This window comes from Hyla sarda, chromosome 1 (assembly GCF_029499605.1).
Source record: "Hyla sarda isolate aHylSar1 chromosome 1, aHylSar1.hap1, whole genome shotgun sequence".
NCBI lineage: Eukaryota > Metazoa > Chordata > Amphibia > Anura > Hylidae > Hyla > Hyla sarda.
The window spans coordinates 304413472-304431806 of NC_079189.1; positions in this window are offsets into that span (position 1 = coordinate 304413472).

The following is an 18335-nucleotide window of genomic DNA, read 5'->3' on the forward strand; positions in this document are numbered from 1 at the left end:
TCAAACCTGAACTGGTCCCTGAAAAATACTGAGTTTGAAAATTTTGTGAAAAATCGAAAATTGCTGCTGACCGTTGAAGCCCTCTGGTGTCTTCCAAAAGTAAAAACACGTCAATTTTATGATGCAAACATAAAGTAGACATATTGCATATGTGAACCAAAAAAAATGTATTCGTAATATCCATTTTCCTTACAAGCAGAGAGCTTCAAAGTTAGAAAAATGCAAAATTTTCAAATTTTTCATCAAATTTACGGATTTTTCACCAAGAAAGGATGCAAGTATCGACAAAAATTTACCACTATGTTAAAGTAGAATATGTCACGAAAAAACAATCTCGGAATCAGAATGATAACTAAAAGCATTCCAGAGTTATTAATGTTTAAAGTGACAGTGGTCAGATGTGCAAAAAACGCTCCGGTCCTTAAGGCCAAAATGGGCTCCGTCCTGAAGGGGTTAAGGGGTTAAAGGGGTACTCTGGTGCAAATTTTTTTTTTTTTTTAAATCAACTGGTGCCAGAAAGTTAACCCCATATGGACCCCCTTAAGGGTTTTTCAGTTTTTGCACTTTCGTTTTTTCCTCCTTACCTATTAAAAATCATAACCCTTTCAATTTCCCACCTAAAAATCCATATTATGGCTTATTTTTTGCATCACAAATTCTACTTTGCAGTGACACACTGGTCGGGAAATATCGAGTTAGGTAATAGGTTCTATTACCTAACTCAGTATTTTCCAACCAGTGTGCCTCCAGCTGTTGCAAAACTACAATTCCCAGCATGCACGTTCTGTCAGTGCATGCTGGGAGTTGTAGTTTTGCCCCCCCTCCCATGTGAATGTACAGGTTACATTCACACTGGCGGCGGATTACAGTGAGTTCCCCGCTTCAAGCTTGAGCTGCGGCAAATTTTCCGCCGCAGCTAAAACTCCTAGCGGGAGACTCAGTGTAATCCGCTGTCAGTGTGAATGTAGCCTAAAAACACTACACTACACTACACTAACACAAAATAAAGAGTAAAACACTACATATACACACATACACTGCCCCCCCCCCCCCCCAATAAAAATGAAAAACGTATCCTACGGCAGTGTTTCCAAAACGGAGCCTCCAGCTGTTGCAAAACAAGAACTCCCAGCATTTCCGGACAGCCATTGACTGTCCAAGCATGCTGGGAGTTTTGCAACAGCTGGAGGCACCCTGTTTGGGAATCACTGGCTTAGAATACCCCTATGTCCACCCCTATGCAAATCTCTTATTCTCTTAAAAAATTTTTTTTTACATATGCAAAAGTCGTGAAACACCTGTGGGGTATTAAGGTTCACTTTACCCCTTGTTACATTCCCCAAGGGGTCTAGTTTCCAAAATTGTATGCCATGTGTTTTTTTTTTTTTGCTGTCCTGGCACCATAGGGGCTTCCTAAATGCGGCATGCCCCCAGAGCAAAATTTGCTTCCAAAAAGCCAAATGTGACCCCTCTTCTGAGACCTGTAGTGCGCCAGCAGAGGACTTTTCATCCCCATATGGGGTGTTTTCTGAATCGGGAGAAATTGGGCTTCAAATTTTGGGGGGTATTTTCTGCTATTACCTTTTTTAAAAATGTAAAATTTTTGCTAAACCAAGCATTTTTGGTAAATTTTTTTTTTTCTACATATGCAAAAGTCGTGAAACACCTGTAGGGTATTAAGGTTCACTTTATCCCTTGTTACGTTCCTCAAGGGGTCTAGATTCCAAAATGTTATGCCATGTGTTTTTTTTTTTTTTTTTTTGCTGTCCTGGCACCATAGGGGCTTCCTAAATGCGACATGCCCCCCAAAAACCATTTCAGAAAAACGTACTCTCCAAAATCCTCTTGTCGCTCCTTCGCTTCTGAGCCCTCTACTGCGCCCGCCGAACAATTTACATAGACATATGAGGTATGTGCTTACTCGAGAGAAATTGGGCTACAAACTAAAGTATAAATTTTATCCTTTTACCCCTTGTAAAAATTCAAAAATTGGGTCTACAAGAACATGCAAGTATAAAAAATGAAGATTTTGAATTTTCTCCTTAACTTTGCTGCTTTTCCTGTGAAACACCTAAAGGGTTAAAACACTTACTGAATGTCATTTTCAATACTTTGGGTGGTGCAGTTTTTATAATGGGGATATGAAGACCCTTCAAATCCACTTCAAACCTGAACTGGTCCATGAAAAATTGCGAGTTTGAAAATTTTGTGAAAAATTGCAAAATTGCTGCTGAACTTTGAAGCCCTCTGATGTCTTCCAAAAGTAAAAACACGTCAATTTTATGATGCAATCATAAAGTAGACATATTGTATATGTGAATCCCCAAAAAAACATTTTTGGGAATATCCATTTTCCTTACAAGCAGAGAGCTTCAAAGTTAGAAAAATGCAAAATGTTAAAATTTTTCACCAAGAAAGGATGCAAGTTACCACAAAAATTTACCACTATGTTAAAGTAGAATATGTCACGAAAAAACAATCTCGGAATCAGATTGATAAGTAAAAGCATTCCAGAGTTATTAATGTTTAAAGTGACAGTGGTCAGATGTGCAAAAAAGGGCTGCGTCCTAGAGCTGAAAATGGGCTGCGTCCTTAAGGGGTTAATTATCGAAATATTTTTATAATTCGGACATTTTCGCATGCGGCGATACCACATATGTTTATTTTTATTTACACTGGGTTTTTTTTTATGAAAAGAGGGGGGTGGTTCAAACTTTTATTAGGGAAGGTGTTAAATGATCTTTATTCACCTTTTTTTTAGCTATAACACTGCACACACTGATCTTTTACATTGATCAGTGGTTTCTCATAAGAAACCACTGATCGATGATTCTGCCGCTTGACTGCTCATGCCTGGATCTCAGGCACTGAGCAGTCATTCGGCGATCGGACAGCATGGAGGCAGGAAGGGACCCTCCGGCTGTTATGTAAGCTTTTTGGGATGCCGCCTTTTCGCCGCGGCGATCCGAACAGCTCCCTGAGCTAACCGGCATAGTTTTACTTTCACTTCAGACGCGGTGTTCAACTTTGAACGCTGCATCTAAAGGGTTATTAGCGCGCGGGACCACGATCAGCGCTGCATGCTATTAACGCCGTGGCCCCGCGTTATAGAACGGGAGCGGACTCATGACGTACTGGTACGTCATGGGTCCTTAAGGGGTTAAAGGGGTACTCTGGTGGAATTTTTTTTTTTAAATCAACTGGTGCCAGAAAGTTAATCAACTGGTGCCAGAAAGTTAAACAGATTTGTAAATCTACCCGAATTCACACTGTGATTTCTATCCCCTCCTTTTTTTCTTTTTTGTTTGAACATGTGCTGCACTCTTCCCCACCCCCTCAGCCCAACCCTATATAAGTAGTAATTAGCTACATAAGGGCCATTTCTTTCTTAGCAGCCTCCCAGTCTGACTGGGAGAGCATGGTAAGTGAGCTATTACACCTTGTTCACACTGGTGTGGTGCTGGGCGGCGACCGTTACTGCCGTGGCGCTGTGTCTGCGGGCGGGTGCAGCCCATAGACTGGTTTGAGTGGCATTGGGGCCGCTCTGCCAGTGGGTCGTTCCCCCCCCCCCCGTGGGCACTGGTGTCGCGGCGGTGGTGGTCGCCGCCCAGTGCTGCGCCATTTTATGTTAGGGACGTTAGGGACCCACTCTAAATAGGTGGCCTTGACGTGGCGAGTGGGCTTGTACTTTTTGATCAAAAATGTATACTAACAACCTGTTAGTTTTTGATATTATGCTGAGAAGCAATCAGATCATTATACAAGATTGTAGATGTTCACCATGTCTGTTTTCTACCCGAATTCACACTGTGATTTCTATCCCCTCCTTTTTTTCTTTTTTGTTTGAACATGTGCTGCACTCTTCCCCACCCCCTCAGCCCAACCCTACATAAGTAGTAATTAGCTACATAAGGGCCATTTCTTTCTTAGCAGCCTCCCAGTCTGACTGGGAGAGCATGGTAAGTGAGCTATTACACCTTGTTCACACTGGTGTGGTGCTGGGCGGCGTCCGTTACTGCCGTGGCTCTGTGTCTGCGGGCGGGTGCGGCCCCTAGACTGGTTTGAGTGGCATTGGGGCCGCTCTGCCAGTGGGTCGTTCCCCCCCGTGGGCACTGGTGTCGCGGCGGTGGTGGTCGCCGCCCAGTGCTGCGCCATTTTATGTTAGGGACGTTAGGGACCCACTCTAAATAGGTGGCCTTGACGTGGCGAGTGGGCTTGTACTTTTGATCAAAAATGTATACTAACAACCTGTTAGTTTTTGATATTATGCTGAGAAGCAATCAGATCATTATACAAGATTGTAGATGTGCACCATGTCTGTTTTCTACCCGAATTCACACTGTGATTTCTATCCCCTCCTTTTTTTCTTTTTTGTTTGAACATGTGCTGCACTCTTCCCCACCCCCTCAGCCCAACCCTATATAAGTAGTAATTAGCTACATAAGGGCCATTTCTTTCTTTGCAGCCTCCCAGTCTGACTGGGAGAGCATGGTAAGTGAGCTATTACACCTTGTTCACACTGGTGTGGTGCTGGGCGGCGTCCGTTACTGCCGTGGTGCTGTGTCTGCGGGCGGGTGTGGCCCATAGACTGGTTTGAGTGGCATTGGGGCCGCTCTGCCAGTGGGTCGTTCCCCCCGTGGGCACTGGTGTCGCGGCGGTGGTGGTCGCCGCCCAGTGCTGCGCCATTTTATGCTAGGGACGTTAGGGACCCACTCTAAATAGGTGGCCTTGACGTGGCGAGTGGGCTTGTACTTTTTGATCAAAAATGTATACTTACAACCTGTTAGTTTTTGATATTATGCTGAGAAGCAATCAGATCATTATACAAGATTGTAGATGTGCACCATGTCTGTTTTCTACCCGAATTCAGATTTGTAAATTACTTTTATTTTATCCGTTACTAGCAATTAGTGCAATTTAAAACCCTAATCATTAAAATGTTCTCCTCAATTTGGGGAAAAAAAACTAAAATAATCATTAAAGTGGCACAAAATAGCTTTGGCTGAGTGGCTCTGTTCAGGCCATTGAAATGAATGGCACCCACTGCCCCTTGGCAGTATGCCAACTGATACTTCTGACTGCTAAAACAGGGGGGGGGGGGGGGAATATTCATAGACTTTAGTTGTTAGGGGTCTTTTTTTTCTGCGCCTCAAAGAGTGTCAACTGCGCAAGTGTGTTCGGTGTTTAGAAAATTTGGGGCAAATAAGGCATGATGTAATTGCATGCAATACTTTGTGCATCAGAAACTTGTGCTTAACCTTTGAAAATAGGCTGCTGGTCTGGGCTACTCCCCTTTGGGATCATAATGATCCAGTGTCTTTAAACCTGCAGGCCTTTCTCTCAGAATTCCGCAATGTCTTTGAAGAACCCACACGGGCCTCCTCGGCCAAGACGGCACTTCTGAACCTCAGCCAAGGAAATTCCTCTGTTGGTGACTATGCGGTTCATTTCCGCACTCTTGCCTCTGAACTGGCTTGGAACGACGAGGCCTTGTGTGCTACTTTTAAAAAAGGACTGTCTAGTAGAATCAAGGATGCTCTCGCTACTCGTGATCCTCTGTCTACCCTGAGTGAGCTTATCCATTTGGCCACTCGAATTGGTGTGCGTTTTGCCGAGAGGCAGGAGGAGCTTTTTCTTGAAAGAGAACCTGTCCGAACATGTCGATTTCCTCGTCTGGCACCCGTGTTCCAACGTCCACCTCTACCGTCTCCTTTTCCTCCTGCCGAAGAGGCAATGCAGGTAGATTGGTCTGGTTTAACGCAGCAGGAAAGATCCCGTCGACGCAATGAAAATTTGTGCCTATATAGTGCTAGTCCAGAGCACTTTCTCAAAGACTGTTCTATACGTCCTCAGCGTCCGGGAAACGCTCGCACCCAGGACACGTGGGAGAGGCGTCCCTGGGTGTGAATACTACCTCTCCTCATTTGACCATGCCAGTTCTAGTTTATGCTCCTGCCAAGACATCTTTCTCTGCTTCTGCCTTTTTAGACTGTGATTCCGCTGGAGATTTTATTGATGCTTCCCTGGTCTATAAACATAGTCTCCCAGTGACTCGGCTTCCTAAGACTTTGTACATTTCTTTTGTCAATGGAGAAAACCTTAACTGTGCGGTGCTATTCCGCACTGAACCTCTCATTATGCAAGTGGGTGTGTTACATAAGGAAAAGATTGAGTTCTATGTGCTTCCTCATTGTACTTCGGAGCTTCTTCTTGGTCTTCCTTGGCTTCAACGTCACACTCAACTTCTCGACTGGAAATCTGGTGAGGTCACGCGCTGGGGACCTTTTTGCCAAAATCACTGTCTTGGTTCTACCCAGCCTAAGTCTGTCTCTTTGCCTTCTTCTCTGCCTGGTCTACCTCTTCCTTATCAAGACTATTCTGATGTATTCAGCGAAAAGCAGGCTGAGACTCTTCCACCACATCGTCCCTATGACTGTCCTATTGACCTACAGCCTGGGACTACTCCTAGGTGAAAAATGTATCCTTTGTCAGTTCCAGAGACACAAGCTATGGCAAAATACATTCAAGAGAATCTTCAAAAGGGCTTTATTCATAAGTCCACCTCTCCTGCTGGAGCTGGTTTCTTCTTTGTCGGGAAGAAGGATGGTTCTCTTCGTCCTTGTATTGACTACCGGGGATTAAACAAGATCACGATCAAGAATCGCTATCCTCTTCATTTAATTTCTGAACTTTTTGATCGCTTATGTGGTGCCAAGGTCTTCTCCAAGCTGGATTTGCGGGGAGCATATAACCTCATTCGAATCTGTGAGAGACACGAATGGAAGAGGGCCTTTAATACCCGGGATGGACACTTTGAGTACCTCGTGATGCCTTTCGGGCTCTGTAATTCCCCGGCTGCCTTCCAAGAATTTGCCAATGACATCTTCCGAGATCTACTCTATACCTGTGTAGTGGTTCATCGCTCTCATGTCCGCCAAGTTCTATGGCACTTCCGAGATAACCATTTTTACGCCAAACTCGAAAAATGCATATTCGAGAAATCCAGTCTTCCATTTCTGGGTTACATTGTTTCAACCAAGGTCTACAGATGGATCCTAATACGTTGTCTGCAGTTTTGGACTGGTCACGTCCTACTGGCTTACGAGCTATTTAACGATGTCTTGGGTTTGCCAACTATTATCGACAGTTCATTCCACATTTCTCAGCCTTGGTTGCCCCGATTGTGGCTTTCACAAAAAAGAACTGTAACCCCAAGTCTTGGACTCAAGAGGCCTTCTCTGGATTAAAATCTGCATCTGCCTCTGCTTCAATCCTCTCTAGACCTGATCCTGACAAACCCTTCTTTTTGGAGGTAGATGCTTCATCGGTAGGAGCTGGGGCCGTCCTTACTCAAAAAACTCCCTAGGGCAAAACTTTAACCTGTAGCTTTTTTTCCAAAACCTTTTCGCCAGCAGAGAGGATTTACTCTATCAGAGATCGTGAACTCCTGGCTATTAAACTTGCCTTGGAAGAGTGGCAACATTTACTGGAGGGTTCATCTAATCCTGTTAGCATCTTCACAGATCCTAAAAATCTAATATACTTCCAGTCTGCTCAGCGCTTGAACCCCCGGCAGGCCAGATGGTCCCTTTTCTTTACCAGGTTTAATTTCTTTATTCATTTCCATCCTGAGGACAAGAATGTCAGAGCCGATGCTCTTTCTAGATCTTCCGATGTGGTTGGTCTGGACTCCACTCCTAGACGCATTGTTCCACCTGAGCGATTGGTTTCTGCTATACCTGTCAATCTTCTGCAAGTTCCTCCTGGGAAATCTTTCGTGCCTTCTCAACTGAGACGAAATGTCTTGAATTGAGGACATTCTTCCTTGCTGGCGGGTCACTATGGAGTACAGAAGTCCGTCCAACTTATTTCTCAGCATTACTGGTGGCCAAACCTTGAACGCGATGTCACAGATTTTGTCTGTTCCTGTGCTATCTGTTCTTGTGACAAGACTCCCAGGCAGAGACCAGAGGGGCTTCTACAACTTTTGCCTATTCCGGAAACTCCAAGGTCTCATATAGCTATGGACTTTATTACTAAAATCAAGCTGGACTTTTCTTCTGCCTACCACCCACAAAACAATGGCCAGGTAGAAAGAGTTAATCAAATCCTGGGAGACTATCTCCGTCATTTTGTCTCAGCTCGACAGGATGATTGGGTCGATCTCTTACCTTGTGCAGAATTCTCTTACAATCACAAGGATTCTGAGTCTACGAGGACATCACCATTCTTTGTTGTCTATGGCCATCATTTTTGTCCTCCCCTTCCTCTTCCAGTCTCTTCTCGTGTGCCAGCGGTGGATGAACAATACGGTATTTCATGATCATTTGGCAAGAAACCCAGAACGCTTTGAAGCACGCCTCTTCCCGTATGAAGTCTCAGGCGGATAAGAAGAGAAGGTCTCCTGGTGAGAGTGTCTGGCTTTCTTCTAAGTATATCCCTTTCAGGATCCCCAGTTACAAGTTGGGTCCTCGCTACCTTGAAAAATTCGAGGCCTTGCAGAAAATCAATTCGGTCTTCTACAAGTTCCGTTTGTCATCTTCTCTACGCATCCCTCATTCTTTTCACGTTTCCCTTCTCAAGCCATTTATCATCAACAGGTTTTCACAAAAAGCACATCGTCTCTACTCCTGTGTCTGGGCCTTTGGACATCTTCGTGGTCAAAGAGATGAAGGCGACTAAGACCCTGAAAGGGAGAAGTTATTTTTGGGTCAATTGGAAAGGTTTCGGTCCTGAGGAAACGCACTTCTGCTCCATCCACTTCTGCTGGCGGGCCCGGGAATCTTGGGCCGTCACTCACCTTCCCTATCTGCTGTTCCTCCTGTAGTCTCGCATCGTCGGCGCACGTGTGCTTTAGGATTTAAAGGGCCAGTGCGCCCTTTATTGTTGCTTTCACCTGTGCCTTGTCTATTAGTGTGATCAACTCTCACACCCCCTTGCCAGATCTTTTCCCCTAATGCCTCAAAGAAAGCAGTCATTGGAGGAGATTTTTCAATGGATTTAGACTAGTTTTTCCCATCTAAATTTGTCGCAACAGAAAGTCGCAGTCTAAATATGTGCGACTTTTTAGCGAATTTTACTTTATAGGATTTTTAGAACATGATGCATTCTAGTCTATTTTAGACAGAAAAATGCATTGGTGCTGAACTTATCTAAAGCGACTTTTCAGCAACAAGTTGCAAAGGCTGAAAGTACGCTGAAATGTCAGACCATGCTGGAGCAGGTTTAAATACAGTCTAAAGCATAGATCCCGAAGTCCGTGCGCAGAATTTATCAAGAGCCATGTGACTTTTGATAAATTAGGTGCACAATAGACCAACCTAACGCTCTGTAGTTTGGTCTATATTGATGCGGGAAATAGACAGCTTTGATAAATCTCCCCCATTGTGTTTGCCTTTCTGTGTTCCTGACTACGCTCCTGTGCCGCCAGCCTACTGACCTTGCTACGTCCTGACTAGGCTTCTGTACTGCCTGTCCTGCCAGCCTCTCTACGTGTCATCCCTCCTGAGTCTCGATACACCTAGCAGCCTGTGTGGTCGAGCCGTGCCAAGGGTAGCGGCCTGGGTGCCGCCTGATGCAGCAAGACCATCCTGCTTTGCGGCAGGCTCTGGTGAAAACCAGCGGCACCTTAGACTCCGCTCCCTGGTACGGCTCACGTTATCTTTCACACAGGTCCAGAGCATCCACTACCACCTGCCGTAACACATATGTTTAATGCTGCAGCAATGGAGCGCAATCGGACAGTGAGGAGGCAGGTAAATTCCCTCCCGCCATACTCTGAGCTGATTGGGACCCCAGCTATTTTTTTGCGGGTGTCCTGAACATCTCCTCTGAGCTACCAGAGAGTAAATTTTCCTGTTTTAGATGCTGCAATCAACTTTGACTAAAGGGTAATGTCGGACATCGGCCTGATCGGTGATGCGTGGCAATAGCCGTAGGTCCTGGCTGCTCATAGCAACCAGGACCCACTGTGATCTCTCCTATCCTGTCTGTCTGTGTGATCTCACAGAGGAGTACTAGCCCACCCTCACTTACTGGACTTTGTCCATGCCTGTGCTTCAGCTTGGACAAAGCCATGATTTTATAAGCCATGATTTCTATAAAAAGGAAATAATATTTTCTTATGCTGTTCATTAGAAAGGTTAATGTTTTGCCAAAATGTACAACATATAAAAAGTTGTTGTATCAGACAGTGCCCATTTAATGAGTGACTAGTCCTGTCAAACTAGTCTGATCGACTTCTATTTGGGGGTCAGTTCTATATTGGACCTTGGTTAGGCTGTTAATGTTGTGTATCTAGATTTCTGAAAGGCATAGGATACTAGGCCACATAAATGGTTGGTACATAATGTCAGGATGCTGGGTCCAGGAGAAAATACACAACATTTGGGACACACTCTTCAATAATTATATTTAGGTGTTTCATTCAGTCTTATTGCCGCAGGTGTATAAATAAACAAACATTTGTGAAAGAATGGGTCATTCTAAAGAGCTCAATGAACTCCAGTGTGGTATTGTAATAGGATACTATCATTGTACTCAGTTCATTAAATTTCACCCCTCCTAGATCTTCTAAGATCAGTTGTAAGTGGTATTATATAAAAATGGAAGCATTTAGGAGCTACAGTAACTTGGCCATGACCTGAAGACCACATAAAGTTTCAAATCAGGGTCACCAACATTCCTTAGACTTCATAACTGCAGAGTTTCAAACCTCCTCTGGAATTAAAATCATCACAAAAACTATGTTCCGTCGGGAACTTGATGGTAGGGGTTTTAGTTGGCCTTACATTTTTGACTTTTGTATGCCTCTAACATTTTAAGAACAATTTGAACTTGACTGGCCCAAACAGAGCCCTGACCTCAACCCCGCTCAAACACTATTGGGATGAAGTAAAGAAGAAAATGCTCCTCTCATCCAACATCAGTGCCTGACCTCAGAAATGCTCTTCTGGATGAATGGGCAAAAACTCCCACAAATAACTCCAAAATCTTGTAAAAAGTTTTCCAGAAACGTGGAAGCTGTTACAACCACAAAGGGAGGACCAACTCCATATTAAAGCCTATACAGTCGTCCTTCAAGTTACAATATTAATTGGTTCCAGGACGACCATTGTATGTTGAAACCATTGTATGTTGAGACCATAAGTCTATGAAAACCTGGTAATTGGTTCTGAAGCCCTCAAAATGTCATCCAAAAATAGGAAAAAGTGAGGATTAAAGAAATATAAGTAGATAACTAATACAGATAAAGCAGGTCCTTACAAATAAAGTTAAGAAAGAGCTGCTGAAAGTTGGCAATTGCTTTGTATATAGAGGACAGGAGCTTCTTCATGGTCCAGTATAGAACCCACAATGTCCTAAAAAAGTAAAATAGGGATGCCCTCATGTGGTGTACAAAGGAGCAGCTAACCCTGGCACAGGTACAGAACATGTAGCACCAAAGTAGTACAGAACATGTAATACCTCCCTGTACTGTAGGGAGGCACTACCAGACATCCAGTCAGTGCATGCACTTCAGTAATGCAAATGGTTTACCAGTGAATGCTCATTCTGATTGGTCAGTTCTTTCATCCACTGACACATTTCACAGATCTGGACTGTTCATAGCATTGTATGTTGAGTCTGGTTTCAAAATGCAATGGTTCAGAAAAGACCATTCTATGTTCACAATATTGTAATCTGAAGCCATTGTAACTTGAGGGACCATTCTAGATTTAGAATAGGATGTTGTATTAACTAAATGATAGGAAAAAGAGCATAGTTACTAATGGAATGTTGAGTTATTAGTAGAGTACCAAAGGAGGCAGTATCCAGTCCTTTTTTTTTTTTTTAAACATATCTACTCATGACAATGCAGTTAACTGACAAGGTAGAATTCTAATATTTGCATATGATACTAAAATCTGTAAGGAAATCAACACATAGGAGGATAATATTAAAGGGGTATTCTGGGCAAAAACAGCTTATCCTTTAGGATAGGGGATAAGATATCTGATCGCGGGGGGCCTGCTGCTGGGCCCCCCTGCGATCTCCTTGCAGCACCAGCATTCTATGCGGAGGTGCGTCTCTAGTTTCGGAAACCTCTGGGTTTCCGGGACTGGAGATGTGACGTAATGCCATGCCCCCTCCATTCATGTCTATGGAAGGGGGCGTGATGGCTGTCACGCCCCCTTCCATAGACATGAATGGAGGGGGCGTGGTGTGGCGTCATGTCCCCAGTCCCAGAAACCCGGAGGTGTCCGAAACTGGAGACGCAGCCGGCATAGAATGCGGGTGCTGCAGGGAGATCGCAGGGGGTCTATGCACTGGAACAAAAAATATGACAATGTATTAAGTAGTTAAACACTGGGTAAAACTGCTACTGAAAAAGCCATGGGGATATTAGTGAACAGTAAACCAGAGCCAGGCAGCTGCTGCTAAGGCATATAAAATCATAGGATACATCAAGAGAGGCTCATGAAAAAAACATAGTTTTTGCCTCTGTATAAATGATTAGTCAGACCAGGGACATCGTTAGGGGGGGCAAACAGGCTTTAGGCCCAGGTGACCCTCCAATAGCCCTGGGTCTAATTTCTAATTTGCCACCGCAGCTGTAAAGGGGAAGTGGCTCATGGGGGGTCTAGCGGGAAAGGCCGGCGTCTTCTAGCGCACGTCAGCGCAGCCCGCCCCTCAGTTTTGCGCCGAGGAGTGGAGCGCGGCATTCTGCAGTGCAGGCTCGGCCCAGACATTCGGCACATACATTCAGGAGGCTCGGAGTGACACAGCAAGGTATCTGACCTACCACCCCACCACCATGTCCCTCTGTAGATGTAGTAAAACTACATCTTTCAGCATGCCCAGGCTGGGAGTTGTAGTCTTGCAACATCTAGAGGCACCTTGGTAAAAAAAAAAAATGCATTGAAACTGAGGCTTCTAAGGCAGTGTTCCACAACTAGGGTGCCTCCAGGTGTTGCAAACCTACAACTCTCAGCATGCTCAGACAAAGCCAAAGGCTGTTTGAGCATGCTGAGAGTTGTAGTTTTGCAACAGCTTGAGGTACATAGGCTTGTAAGCACCAAAATCAGATGGCTCCAGGTATAGTCTATTACAGGCTGTCGCAGATTCCCCACCACAAATTACAAAACTCAAAAAGTGAAAATACTGGGGTATGACTTATAAGATAAAAATGCTATTTATTGGGTATATGATAAAACACATATAACCCCTATTAGGCAACAAATTACTCGCTTGTGACCGCAAAGTGAATAAAAAAAATATATACAGATAATAAACATATATATAACATCCACCACCTAAATTATTGCACATGTAAATTGTCACTTCAGTAGTCCCATGACAGTGACTTGTTACACATAAATAATCAGTTGCCACCTATTAGTCAATTACCAGTGACTCATTGTATTGCACATATTCCGAGCTCATAGATTGTACATATTGGGACCTCAGGAGAGAAACACATCAATATCGGGAAGACTAATGTATGCTATCCCTACACTCCCTGTTAGTCCCTATGATGTAGTGCAAATCTGGCCCCTAATCACACCTTCCCCTCATTGTGTGGCATGTAACTGGGGCACTAGTCCTAATAAGGACGACCCCCATGCCTCAGGACCCTGTTCCTACACTGTAAGGTTCCTGTCAATATTGTACACAGTTATTGAGGACAAAAAGTGCAAATGTGCAAGTGCAGTAGTGCAAATACATGCCTTAAATTACAATAGAAAAAATCTACCGCATATGGTAACAATGTAACCCGGTCTCCAACGCAGCGTTAGATGACATATCTAAGAACATAGACAAACAATAGATACTACTGATACTCGCTATGGTGACAATAAAGGTACGTGTTGCATTATGTCACAACGCAGCGTGATTCACCATTAACCCTCCATATCACGGAGCATAGACGACCCTCAGATAAACCATTTTATATCCTAGTTAATCAGATCGAAAGTGTAAGTACGCCATATAGGAGTCGTTCGCCATGTCACACAACCCACACTTATTCTATACAGACAGTAGCCTTAAATTATAGATCTTTTCCGCATTGGTGGTACCTTATGCCTAATTGTCAGCGAATTAATTATACTTATGTTTCTACATAGAAATATGCCAAACTCTTAGAACCTTATCTTTCATTGGCTAGCCCAGGTATTCTGGACCGCCGAGGGGAGACTTATTAGATTTGCTCACATGCCACTCATAATTCCATACAACAATACTTGTGTCACGATGCCGGCTGGCAGGAGGTGGATCCTCTGTGCCAGAGAGGGATTGCGTGGACCGTGCTAGTGGACCGGTTCTAAGTCACTACTGGTTTTCACCAGAGCCCGCCGCAAAGCGGGATGGTCTTGCTGCGGCGGTAGTGACCAGGTCGTATCCACTAGCAACGGCTCACCTCTCTGGCTGCTGAAGATAGGCGCGGTACAAGGGAGTAGACAGAAGCAAGGTCGGACGTAGCAGAAGGTCGGGGCAGGCAGCAAGGATCGTAGTCAGGGGCAACGGCAGGAGGTCTGGAACACAGGCTAGGAACACACAAGGAAACGCTTTCACTGGCACGATGGCAACAAGATCCGGCAAGGAAGTGCAAGGGAAGTGAGGTGATATAGGGAAGTGCACAGGTGATCAGACTAATTGGAACCACTGCGCCAATCAGCGGCGCAGTGGCCCTTTAAATCGCAAAGACCCGGCGCGCGCGCGCCCTAAGGAGCGGGGCCGCGCGCGCCGGGACAGGACCGACGGGGAGCGAGTCAGGTACGGGAGCCGGGGTGCGCATCGCGAGCGGGCGCCACCCGCATCGCGAATCGCATCCCGGCTGGAGGCGGTATCGCAGCGCCCCGGGTCAGTGGATCTGACCGGGGCGCTGCAGTGAGGAGAGTGTAGCGAGCGCTCCGGGGAGGAGCGGGGACCCGGAGCGCTCGGCGTAACAGTACCCCCCCCCTTGGGTCTCCCCCTCTTCTTAGAGCCTGAGAACCTGAGGAGCAGACTTTTGTCTAGGATATTGTCCTCAGGTTCCCAGGATCTCTCTTCTGGACCACAACCCTCCCAATCCACTAAAAAAAAGGTTTTCCCTCTGACCTTTTTGGATGCCAGAATCTCTTTGACGGAGAAGATGTCCGAGGAGCCGGAAACAGGAGTGGGAGGAACAGATTTGGGAGAGAAACGGTTGATGATAAGTGGTTTAAGAAGAGAAACGTGAAAGGCATTAGGAATACGAAGAGAAGGAGGAAGAAGAAGTTTGTAAGAGACAGGATTAATCTGGCACAAAATTTTGAAAGGACCAAGATAGCGTGGTCCCAACTTGTAGCTAGGGACACGGAAGCGGACATATTTAGCGGAGAGCCATACCTTGTCTCCAGGGGAAAAAATGGGAGGAGCTCTTCTTTTCTTATCCGCGAACTTCTTCATGCGTGATGAAGCCTGTAAGAGAGAATTTTGGGTCTCTCTCCATATGATGGAAAGGTCACGAGAAATTTCATCCACAGCGGGCAGACCAGAGGGCAAGGGGGTAGGGAGGGGGGGAAGAGGGTGACGGCCGTACACCACGAAAAATGGGGATTTGGAGGAAGATTCAGAGACTCTGAAGTTATATGAGAATTCGGCCCATGGAAGAAGATCTGCCCAGTCATCCTGGCGGGAGGAAACAAAATGTCGTAAATAATCACCCAAGACCTGGTTAATTCTTTCTACTTGTCCATTGGATTGAGGATGATATGCAGAAGAAAAATTTAATTTAATCTTGAGTTGTTTACAGAGAGCCCTCCAGAATTTAGACACGAATTGGACGCCTCTATCCGAGACGATCTGCGTAGGCAACCCGTGAAGACGAAAAATGTGTATAAAAAATTGTTTAGCCAACTGAGGCGCTGAAGGAAGACCAGGAAGAGGGATGAAATGTGCCATTTTGGAGAATCGATCAACGACCACCCAAATAACAGTGTTGCCACGGGAAGGGGGTAAATCAGTAATAAAATCCATACCAATCAGAGACCAAGGCTGTTCGGGGACAGGCAGAGGATGAAGAAAACCAGCGGGCTTCTGGCAAGGAGTCTTATCCCGGGCACAGATAGTGCAGGCTCGCACAAAGTCCACAACATCCGTCTCCAGAGTCGGCCACCAATAGAAGCGAGAGATGAGTTGCACAGATTTCTTGATGCCCGCATGACCTGCGAGATGGGAGGAGTGACCCCATTTGAGGATTCCGAGGCGTTGGCGTGGAGAAACAAAGGTCTTTCCTGGAGGAGTTTGCCTGATGGAGGCTGGAGAAGTGGAAATCAGGCAGTCAGGAGGAATGATGTGTTGCGGAGAGAGTTCAACTTCAGAAGCATCCGAGGAACGAGAGAGAGCATCGGCCCTAATGTTCTTATCGGCAGGCCGAAAGTGAATTTCAAAATTAAATCGGGCAAAGAACAGAGACCACCTGGCCTGGCGAGGATTCAGCCGTTGGGCAGACTGGAGGTAGGAGAGGTTCTTGTGATCGGTGTAAATAATAACTGGAAATCTTGATCCCTCCAGCAGATGCCTCCATTCCTCAAGTGCTAATTTAATGGCTAGAAGCTCTCGATCCCCGATGGAGTAGTTCCTCTCCGCCGGAGAGAAGGTCCTAGAAAAAAAACCACAAGTAACAGCATGCCCGGAAGAATTTTTTTGTAGAAGGACAGCTCCAGCTCCCACTGAGGAGGCATCAACCTCCAATAGGAAGGGTTTGGAAGGGTCAGGTCTGGAGAGCACGGGAGCCGAAGAAAAGGCAGACTTGAGCCGTTTAAAGGCGTCTTCCGCTTGAGGAGGCCAAGACTTGGGATCGGCATTTTTTTTCGTTAAAGCCACGATAGGAGCCACAACAGTAGAAAAATGTGGAATAAATTGCCTGTAATAATTGGCGAACCCCAAAAAGCGTTGGATAGCACGGAGTCCGGAGGGGCGTGGCCAATCTAAGACGGCAGAGAGTTTGTCTGGATCCATTTGTAGTCCCTGGCCAGAGACCAAGTATCCTAGGAAAGGAAGAGATTGGCATTCAAACAGACATTTCTCTATTTTGGCATAGAGTTGATTGTCACGAAGTCTCTGAAGAACCATACGGACATGCTGGCGGTGTTCTTCTAGATTGGCAGAAAAAATCAGGATATCGTCCAGATATACAACAACACAGGAGTATAAAAGATCACGAAAAATTTCATTAACAAAGTCTTGGAAGACGGCAGGGGCGTTGCACAGGCCAAAGGGCATGACCAGATACTCAAAGTGTCCATCTCTGGTGTTAAATGCCGTTTTCCATTCATCCCCCTCTCTGATGCGGATGAGATTATAAGCACCTCTTAAGTCCAGTTTAGTAAAGATGTGGGCACCTTGGAGGCGATCAAAGAGTTCAGAGATGAGGGGTAGGGGGTAGCGGTTCTTAACCGTGATTTTATTAAGACCGCGGTAGTCAATGCAAGGACGTAGGGAGCCATCTTTTTTGGACACAAAGAAAAATCCGGCTCCGGCAGGAGAGGAGGATTTACGGATAAAGCCCTTTTTTAAATTTTCCTGGACGTATTCAGACATGGCAAGAGTCTCTGGGGCGGATAGAGGATAAATTCTGCCCCGGGGTGGAGTAGTGCCCGGGAGGAGGTCGATAGGACAATCATAAGGCCTGTGAGGAGGTAGAGTCTCAGCTTGTTTTTTGCAAAAAACATCCGCAAAGTCCATATAGGCCTTAGGGAGGCCGGTTACAGGAGGAACCACAGAGTCACGGCAAGGGTTACTGGGAACCGGTTTTAGGCAGTCCTTGGAACAAGAGGGCCCCCAACTCTTGATCTCCCCAGTGGACCAATCCAGGGTTGGGGAATGAAGTTGAAGCCAGGGAAGTCCAAGGAGAATTTCAGAAGTGCAATTGGGGAGGACCAAAAGTTCAATCCTCTCGTGATGAGATCCGATGCACATTAGAAGGGGCTCCGTGCGGAAACGTATGGTACAGTCCAATCTTTCATTGTTTACACAATTGATGTAGAGGGGTCTGGCGAGACTGGTCACTGGGATGTTGAACCTGTTGACGAGAGAGGCCAAAATAAAATTTCCTGCAGATCCGGAGTCCAAGAAGGCCATAGTAGAAAAGGAGAAGGCAGAGGCAGACATCCGCACAGGCACAGTAAGACGTGGAGAAGCAGAGTAGACATCAAGGACTGTCTCACCTTTGTGCGGAGTCAGCGTACGTCTTTCCAGGCGGGGAGGACGGATAGGACAATCCTTCAGGAAGTGTTCGGTACTAGCACAGTACAGGCAGAGGTTCTCCATGCGGCGTCGTGTCCTCTCTTGAGGTGTCAGGCGAGACCGGTCAACCTGCATAGCCTCCA